Source organism: Apodemus sylvaticus, chromosome 6 (assembly GCF_947179515.1).
Source record: "Apodemus sylvaticus chromosome 6, mApoSyl1.1, whole genome shotgun sequence".
Taxonomy (NCBI): Eukaryota; Metazoa; Chordata; class Mammalia; order Rodentia; family Muridae; genus Apodemus; species Apodemus sylvaticus.
This window is the reverse complement of record NC_067477.1, coordinates 49061352-49070157: the sequence shown is the minus strand read 5'-3', so window position 1 is coordinate 49070157 and position 8806 is coordinate 49061352. Positions and strand designations below refer to the sequence as shown.

General features: G+C 48.3%; 1 long non-coding RNA gene across 1 annotated transcript; it reads left to right on the top strand.

The window, feature by feature from the left end:
- The first annotated feature begins 589 nt into the window (after positions 1-589).
- LOC127688053 (uncharacterized) lies at positions 590-2256 on the top strand. The gene is made up of 3 exons (XR_007978526.1): positions 590-679; positions 1544-1737; positions 1958-2256. It is a non-coding gene; the product is annotated as an uncharacterized LOC127688053 (long non-coding RNA).
- The last annotated feature ends 6550 nt before the right edge of the window (positions 2257-8806 follow it).

Here is an 8806-nt window from a genome sequence, read left to right as displayed (position 1 = left end):
TTATTTTATGTATATTAAAAAATAATTTTTTGCCTACTCGCATGTATGTGTGTACCATCTGTATGCCTGATGCTTGTGGAGGTCAGAAGGGGTGCTGGGTCCCTTGAGGCTGGAGTTACAGATGGCTATAGACATGTGGGTGCCGGGAATGGAACCCTGGTCTGTAAGAGCAGCATGTCAGAGAGTGAGCCATCTTTCCAGTATACAGATATTTCCCGTCTGTCTGTCTGTCTGTCTGTCTGTCTGTGTGTATGCACATATCAGGGCACATACAAGTCAGGCACCCATTTGTGGAAGTCAGTTCTCTCCTTTCACCATGTAGCTTCCAGGGATCGAACTCAGGCTGTCAGACTTAGTGACTGTTTCAGTGACCTGACTGCTTTTAGGTCGTCTTGACAGAAGCTAGAATCATCAGAGAGGAGGGATTCTTTTTATTGAGAAAATATCTCCATAAGATTGGGCTTTGGGCAAGCCTGTTGAGTATTTTTCTTAGTAATTGTTGTGGGAGGGCTCAGCCCATTGTGGGTGGAGTCCCCTCTGGGCTTCTCTAAGAAAGCAGGCTGAGCAGGCCAAGTGTACAAGCCAGTAAGCAGCACCCTCTGTGGCCTTCCGGTTCCTGTCCTGAGTGCCTGCCCTGACTTCCTTCAGTAATTAGCAACGATGCAGAAGCACAAGCCAAGTAAGCATGTTCCTTTCTAACTTGCTTTTGGTCATGTGTTTTGTCACAGCAGTAGTAACCCTAACTAGCACAGTGGCAAATGCCTTTACCAGCCGAGCCATTTCACTGGCTCAGAAATTTTCAAACTGTATAAAAAGAGGAACAGTTGTCTTCCTAAATCTCACCACCTGGGCATAGCACTGTTAAAAATCCCAGCATTGTTAAAATTCATCCTTTGTGTAACATCATGGACACCCAGACATTTATACTGCCAGGTCTCAGAGAGGATTTTCCAGCTCCCGCTTCTCTTGAAGAGGCTCATCCCCAATTAGTTCTTCAGAGAACTTCGGAGCCCCCCTCCCCCGACATTTTTCTACAAACTCCAGAGAAGCTTGGACTTTCTGAGATGACTCCTACCTTCCCATCTGTGTGTGCTCGTGCTGGTGTGTGTGTGTGTATGCTCGGGAGTGTGCGAGCGTGAGTGCACATGCTCATGTGTGTAATTTTCATGGGGATGCGGTACTCAAACTCAGGTCCTCATGCTTACATGGTGTGGGGGCTGTTCTTGCTCTAATTGATTTCGGTTTTTCAAGGCAGGTTTTCTCTGTGTAGCCCTGACTTTCCTGTAGCACTCTCTGTAGACAAGGCTGGCCTCAAATTCAGAGATTCATCTGATAATGGCTTTTCTTGGTTGTCAATTTGACCATATCTGGAATTAACTACAACCCAAGTGTCTGGGTACACCTGTGAGGAATTTCTTTTTCTTAATTAAATCATTTGAAATGGGAAGACCCACTTTTAATTCAGGTCTTTTGAGGTCAGGAGGTACACCTTGGATCTATTGAGGTGGGAAAACCCACCTTATCTTGGTCACACCTTCTGCAGGAAGTCTGGATAAGGACATGGAAGAAGGAAGGAAGCCTCTCCCTTTGCCTGCTTGTTCCTGCTGGGAAGTCCATTCCTTCACTGCATTAGAGCTTACTTCTTTGGGATTCTGGCATATACTGAAGACCATGAGGCTGGATGGTTGGACATTGCATTGGTAGACAGTCATTGTTGGACTAGCTGGACCACAGCCTGTAAGCCATTCTAACAAAGGCCCGCCTTTCTTTCTCTGTAGATTCATTCTATAATTCTGTTGCTCTCTAGAACCCTGACTAGTACACATGGCAAAACACTTTACCGACTTAATCATTTCTCCAGCCCTTGAGTGCCGATGCCCATGACTAGCTTTGTTATGTAGCTTTGCACTTCATAATCCTATAGCTCTCTCTCTCTCTCTCTCTCTCTCTCACTCAGGTAAAACAGTGGCTGATTTGGTGGGCTTTATTGAGAACCTTAGGTAGGCATGCGCATGCGGCTGAGGTTTAGTTCACAGCAGCGGCACCACCTTCAGTTTCCAGCTGAGCTTCTTTCTGCTTCTGGCCAGCCCCATGGAGCATCTGTGAGCCTTTGATCTGCCTGCTCCCTTCCTCCTCACCCTCTGCCATGCTGTGACTCAGATCATCTCCTCCTGCTCTGCACACCTGGCTACAGCTGTCTCCTCAAGCAAGTGGCTTATGAACAAATTTGTCTAAACAAGGACTTTTTCTTTGTGGTAACTGTTAACAATAATAAAAGTCTTTAGATCATATGCTATATTTGGTTGTTACCCTGCCTGTCCAATCCGGCATTACACTGCTGGCCTTTCTCATATCCTTAGATGTTTAGCTGCACAAGATTTCATTAAGTAGGTGCATCAGAGTGTAGTCTGCTATTCTGCTGTTGTTGGACAGCCTTGGCTTTGGAGAAACCTATAAAGCAGAACGTACTAGCCCAAGGGTGTACCTCTCTCCTTCTTTTCTTTCTTGACCGTGCCTCAGAGAGCCCAGGCTAGCCCAGGGATCATCAATTCCCAAGTGCTGGGGTTGCACCATCCAGCTTCCAAAGGTATGGTTTTTTTTTTGGTTTTGTTTGTTTGTTTGTTTTGGTTTTTTGGTTTTTTGTTTTGTTTTGTTTTGTTTTTTTGTTTTGAGATAGGGTTTCTCTGTGTAGCCCTGGCTGTCCTAGAACTCACTCTGTAGACCAGGCTTGCCTCAAACTCAGAAATCTGCCTGCCTCTGCTTCCCGAGTGCTGGGACTAAAGGCATGTGCCACCATTGCCCAGCCCAAGGTATGTTTTTAAAAGTCCCATATTAACTGCCAGGTTTTCCTTCAGGAAACTTGTATCAATTTGTATGTGGCCCAGATGTGAGTGTCAGTGACTTTCCACAGTTTGCTAGTGTGGCAGAGATGTGACAATGTCAGAGAAGCCAAGTATCTGGTCAGAGTGACAGAACCTTGACCTGAGTAAGCTGCAAGGGAACTCTTGGCCTTGCTGGACTCAAGGGCCCCAGGGCAGTTGATAAACACTCCAGTTTATCTCTGGGGCTGTGCTACCTGCCACCAGACCCACTGCTCACTGGCTCAAGGGGCCAATAAATCCTGCCTCTGAACTCCAGCCTTAGGAATGCAGCCTAGAACCACCCTTTCTATCTGTAGGTGTGTGTGGGGCACCCTCACAACTGACCCCCTTCCCCACTATTCTCTAGCAGCTGAGTGACTGCAGGTAACTTGGCTTTCTCTCCAGCTCAGGAGGACCCTGGTTTCTGGCCTACCCAATTTTTTTTTTTTTTTTTTTTTTTTAGATTCCACCTTGGGATCCAGAGAGGGTGAAGGTCACCCATTTCCCTGTCACCTCACAGCATCACACAGGAGGCAACTTTCACCTCCTCAAGCTCTGAGGTCCACACCCACCACCTTCTCAGAGACAAAAGTGCTTCAGGGCACCCGAGCCTTCTCTCATCTGGTAAGCAAAGCACACATATGCGCAGCCAGCCGTCCAGACTATTTTTACACAGACTAAAAATACACCCTTACCTCAGAGGTTATGCCGAAGGAGCTTGTTGAGGGTATCAAATGGACCTCTGCAAATGTAAACTGCTTCAGTATCAACCGCATTTGCACCCTGCAGGTTCCGCACCTACAGTGGACAAAGGGCCAGGGTTTGGTTTTCCCTGTTCTCTAGATGCTGGACAACTCTAGAGAAGATTCTAGAGGCTTATTTCCAGCCTTAGACCTAGCCCACAGGAAGCACCTGCAAAGATTGGCAACTGTCACGAACAGAAGAGCAAGGGTTTTTTGGCTGCATCTGTGCAGGTCACTGAGGTCAGGTATTTAGAGCGTCTGATCCCACACCCTGGTTAGGTGTAACCCGGGCCACATGTACTCTGCTTCCTCCTCCTTCCGACCCAAAGTCCTTCCACCGTGTCCTTGGCCTCATTCCCTCTTGAGACATCTGCCTCCCCTGTGTAAGCCTCTGGGGCAGGCCGCGCAAGGGAAGAAGATCAAATGTGGCTCTGTACCAGGTCAGGCCCTCCAGATTTAACTTCGAGGCTGCAGCTCAGCTGCCATGACGTCCCACTGCTCATTTCCACAGGACACCCCCAGCAAAGGTATCCCGGCACGGCCTTGGCCACCGGCTTCTCGGGGGTGATAAAAATAGCTGAGGCCCTGTAGCTGCTGAACGATGAAGTCTGGGAGAGGATGATTGATTCTCACAGCTGAGCCTCGGGGTCAGCAAGCCTTGTGCAAGCAGCGATGGCAGGGTGAGCAACGGGGGTTCTGCTATAGATAGAGCTGTTGACAGGTGACCCTGGGCTGCTCTCCTCCCGAGAAGAACACGGCATAAACTCATTACAAGGAACTGCAAAGGGCTCTTGGAAAGGATACAGTGCTCCCTTCTCTCAGGTCATCTTTGACATTTTTGGTCATATGCATTCGTCCCCCTCCTTTGTGCAAACAAGACCCAAAGCAGGGAAAGGGTGTTCATTTCCAGGGAAGGCGATGGGGTGCAGGCTCCCCCTAAGACAATGGTAAGGAGCTGTCAGGGCTTATGAAACACCACAGGGACACCAGTGTCAGGAAGCTCCCGATTGCTTGGAGTTAATATCTGATCTCTCGGGCTGAAGGAGGCCTCATGTTTGCCTTGTCAGGGGTCTGGTCTTGCTAAATCACTGAGTCGACTACCGTCTGAGTCATGGACATCTAAGGTTAACTGAACATACACGGAGCGCTATGGAAGCCCTCACAGGTAACAATGCGGCTTTTAAGCCAGTGTGCTATCACGAAGCTGTTGGGCTGGGAAGTGGCACAGCTGGACTAGATCTGGACAACTGAGAGATAGGGCCATATGCATTTACTTTACGGTGCATATTTCCAAGGCAATCTATCCCCTGGGGTTCTGTAAAGTCATAATAAAGTCTCAGAGAAAGAGAAAGAAGAGGCCGGAGGAGGGAGAAATTAAGAAGCAAACAAGAAAGGATATGTTTTCAGATGAGATTAAAAAAGAGACGAGGAGTTGATGAGGTGGCCAGACAGAGAGAAGATATCCAGATGGCGCGGCGGCCCCGGGGAAGGCATTATGAGAGAGACAGAGGGAGGGAGACAGGAATACCTACTGGCTTTTATAAAGGACACCAGAGAAAAAGTATGGGGAAATCAGGATTAGAAAAGCAGAATGGACCTCACCTTTGTCTTTGGGAGCCTCATGGGAAATGTAAGCACTGGATGCCTTCACCCCTCCCCCACTCTTTCATCTGCTCCTCTGAACTGCAGTTTGGGACCTCTCCCCAGGCAGCTAGCAGCTCTGTTCTCCTACCAACTCCAGCCCTGAATCACTTCTAAACACCACCAATGCCTTCGTAACTGAATCCAGTCTCCCTGACTGTAGAGAGCACACAGCAAATATCCCAATTCCTAGTCTATGAGGACGGTGAGGGTCATGGAGCCTGAGTCAGAGCAGGCTGCCTGGAGCAGGGTGGGGACAATTCTGTAACGTCTAGAAAAGAGACTATTTCAGATCTCTAAGCAGGCAACCCTGCACGCCGTCTCCAGGTCTGCCTCTAATATTACGAGACAAGTGAAGACCTTTTAATCCAGGCTCCTACTGTGTTCCACACCACGCGTGACCTTGCACATGTGCAGAGAAAACCCCAGCTGTACATCCAAATTCCGTCTGCACACTCCACCAAGGGAACAGCGTGTGGCCACCGCCTGGGGCGGGTCTGTATGGCAATACTGTGAACTGCCCTTTGCAGGACATAAAAGGCTTCTCATTTGCTCCCAGGGCAACCGCCAGACGGGTTTAACTTCTCCAGCTCCAGGAGCTCGGTCAGCATTGCACACCTGGTGAAACCAACGGCTTTCTGCCTACAGAATCTTCAGTCTCTCTCTTTCCAGGTGTCCAACCTCTCTGGTGCCTGGTTTGATTTCCTGGCCTCCTGGGTTGAACTCCTCCTCTAGTCTCTATCCTGCCATCCCAGTAACGCTTCCCTGGAGCAAACTGGACGTCACCCTGTGCCCTACTTACAACCCTTCAGGGACTGTCTATGCCAATGGTTAAGTCAAAGCTCTTGAACCCAGCACCCAAGTCCTGCCATATGGGTTCACCTGCCTCAGCCTATGACACTTGAACCTTAACAAATATCCTTACAGCTGCTGTGACTCTCACTCCCAGGCCTCATTTCCTGTTTGTCAACAGAACTCCTACTTTCAGGGCCCTTTCCCTCACCCACAAGCTTGATGAGCGCCTTTCCCTCCCCAGCAGATCACTTCCGGATCTCCACAGCTCTTCACCTCCAGGAGAGACTAGTCACCGTAAGTACAGACTGAACTGATGGCTACACCACAGCAACTAAAATACTTTGTACGGGGAGTGGGTGGGTTGTTGAGCGAGAGGAGGGAATAGCATTTGAAATGTGAATAAAGAAAATATCTAAAGAAACAAAAAACAAATAAACAAACAAAAACAAACAAACAAACAAAAAACCCTCTGTACCATTTATTTGCTTCCAAGCTTGTTTGTGTTTTGCAGCTATAAGTTCTGAAGCCAGGGCTGGACCGTCCTTCCTGGCTCCCTGTGCCTAACATGGAAGCTGGAATTGAACTGAAATAGGAAAAGAAGCCCCAGAGTGATGCCTGCTGCCGCAGATCACACTCTGCCCATGGCATGGAGTACTTAGCTTGTTTTAACCGGGCAGTATTGCGTATAGGGCAACCATTTGTAAAGTGTTGTAAGAAGACTATGGCAAACTTAAGGCTTGTGTTCAAGACTCAGACGAGGCCATAAACGGTGCTTGGTCTTGCAGAGTACGACCTTGGCATCTCCAGCATCTGGAAAGGCACTGGCAGCCCGAAGCAGTTCCAGGCCTTCAGACTTTGTGTCTCAGGTGCCAAGGTCACTTCAGGACAAAGGTCAAGGCGTTTCTCTGGCTGTTTGAATCTCTATACTCTTTCTCCCTGAGGAGGAGTCACCGGGACTCCTCCCTCCCCTTTGGAAAGGGAAGGAAAAAGGGAGATGGGGCTGCAATCTGCTCAGGACGTGAGCTCCAACCACACATCTCATCCACCCACCTGGGATCCATTGAGTGGCCTGTCACTGCAGATGCAAATGAGCAAAATAAGACCTGCCTTTGAAGGCTTCACACTCGGCTTTGGAAGGGAGGAAGCGAGCCAATGTGAAGGAGGCACGTACACATCTACCAAGAGATTTAAAAATCAAATGACCTGCTGGGGATAGCGTTCCTGCCAGCGTGCTCATATACCGTGCACGAGGCCTCTTGGTTCAATCCCCAGTACAGCAGAGCACATACATACATACATACATACATACATACATATACACATACACTAGTATAAATATAATATTTTAATATTTTATAAAATATTACACACATATACATACATAAAATATTCTGGGCCTGGACTACTGTGCACCTCCTTCCAGTAATCTATTTTCCATGGAGTTCTGAGGCTGTCTGTCTTTCAGTCAAAGGTAGGATTTGTGCCTCCTGCCTAGTGATTTCTCTGATCATATGACACCCTCTGCCTGGACCTGATTCCTTTCATCTGCTAATTTCCCCTGAGATGGTTGCATTCCCACCTACACTGGCTTTTCCACTTTCATCCTGGGTGTTTGCCCCGGCTTCCCGTCCACCGCCTCCAAAGTATGCACCGGATGTGCATCTTCTTACCTTCACTAAGGCCGGAAAGGGAGACATCTTGTTTACTTCTGTATTGGTGGTACCTGACTCAGGGCCTTAATCATTGCTTATTAATCAGATAGAGAGGAGGGCTTTGTGGGGGTTGAATAAGAATGGCTTCTGTGGGGCTGGAGAGATGGCTCAGTGGCTAAGAGCACCAACTGTTCTTCCAAAAAGGTCATGAGTTCAAATCCTAGCACCCACATGGTGGCTCGCAACCATCTGAAAAGAGAAAAGACATCTGATGCTTTCTTCTGGTGTCTGAAGACAGTTACAGTGTACTCACATATAATAAATAAATAAATCTTTTTAAAAAAATAAGAATGGCTTCTGTAAGTGTATATGTTTAAAATCCTGGTCTCCAGCTGGTGGCTGTTTGGGGACAAGGGGATGGGTGAGGAGGGGTGGCCTTCCTGGAGGAGGTACATCAGTAGAGGGTGGGCTTTGAAGTTTCTAAAGCTTTGCACCATTCTGAGGTAGCTCTATCTCCCTCTCGGGGATGGAGATAAAGAGTTCTCACCAGTTCTAGCTGCCACATCCTTGCTCCACCCTGTGGACTCTAACCCTCTGAAGCCATAAGTCCAAATAAGCCCTTTCTTTTAAAAAGGGTCACCTTGGTCATGGTGTTTTGTCACAGCAGTAGAACAGGAACCAGGCTTCTGTGGGTTCTCTGGTGTTGGAGCCAGGGTAGGCCTTAGGGAACGCTTTGCAGGAGTAAGGTCACTTGAGTATGGCAGATTTGGAGGTGTGTGTGTGTGTGTGTGTGTGTGTGTGCATAGTAAATGTTTGCTACAAGGGCAGTCCAGAGCAGGTGCATGAGCCGGGAGTGAGTTCACAGTGGCCAAGGGTGTGAAAGGTGAAACACGTGAATGGTGGTCAAGGGACACCGGCTACCCCTTTTCTGAGTGCACTTCCCCTTCCGTGACAGATGGGAATACAGCAGCGCTGACACATTTACTCCTTGGGTATGCCCACTTAGGCTAAACAAATTTAGCACAGGCTGAACAATTGGAACTCAGAGCTGATCCTAGGGGATTTAACAAGAGCTGCAAGGGCACTCAAATGACCCTGGATGATTCTGAAACCT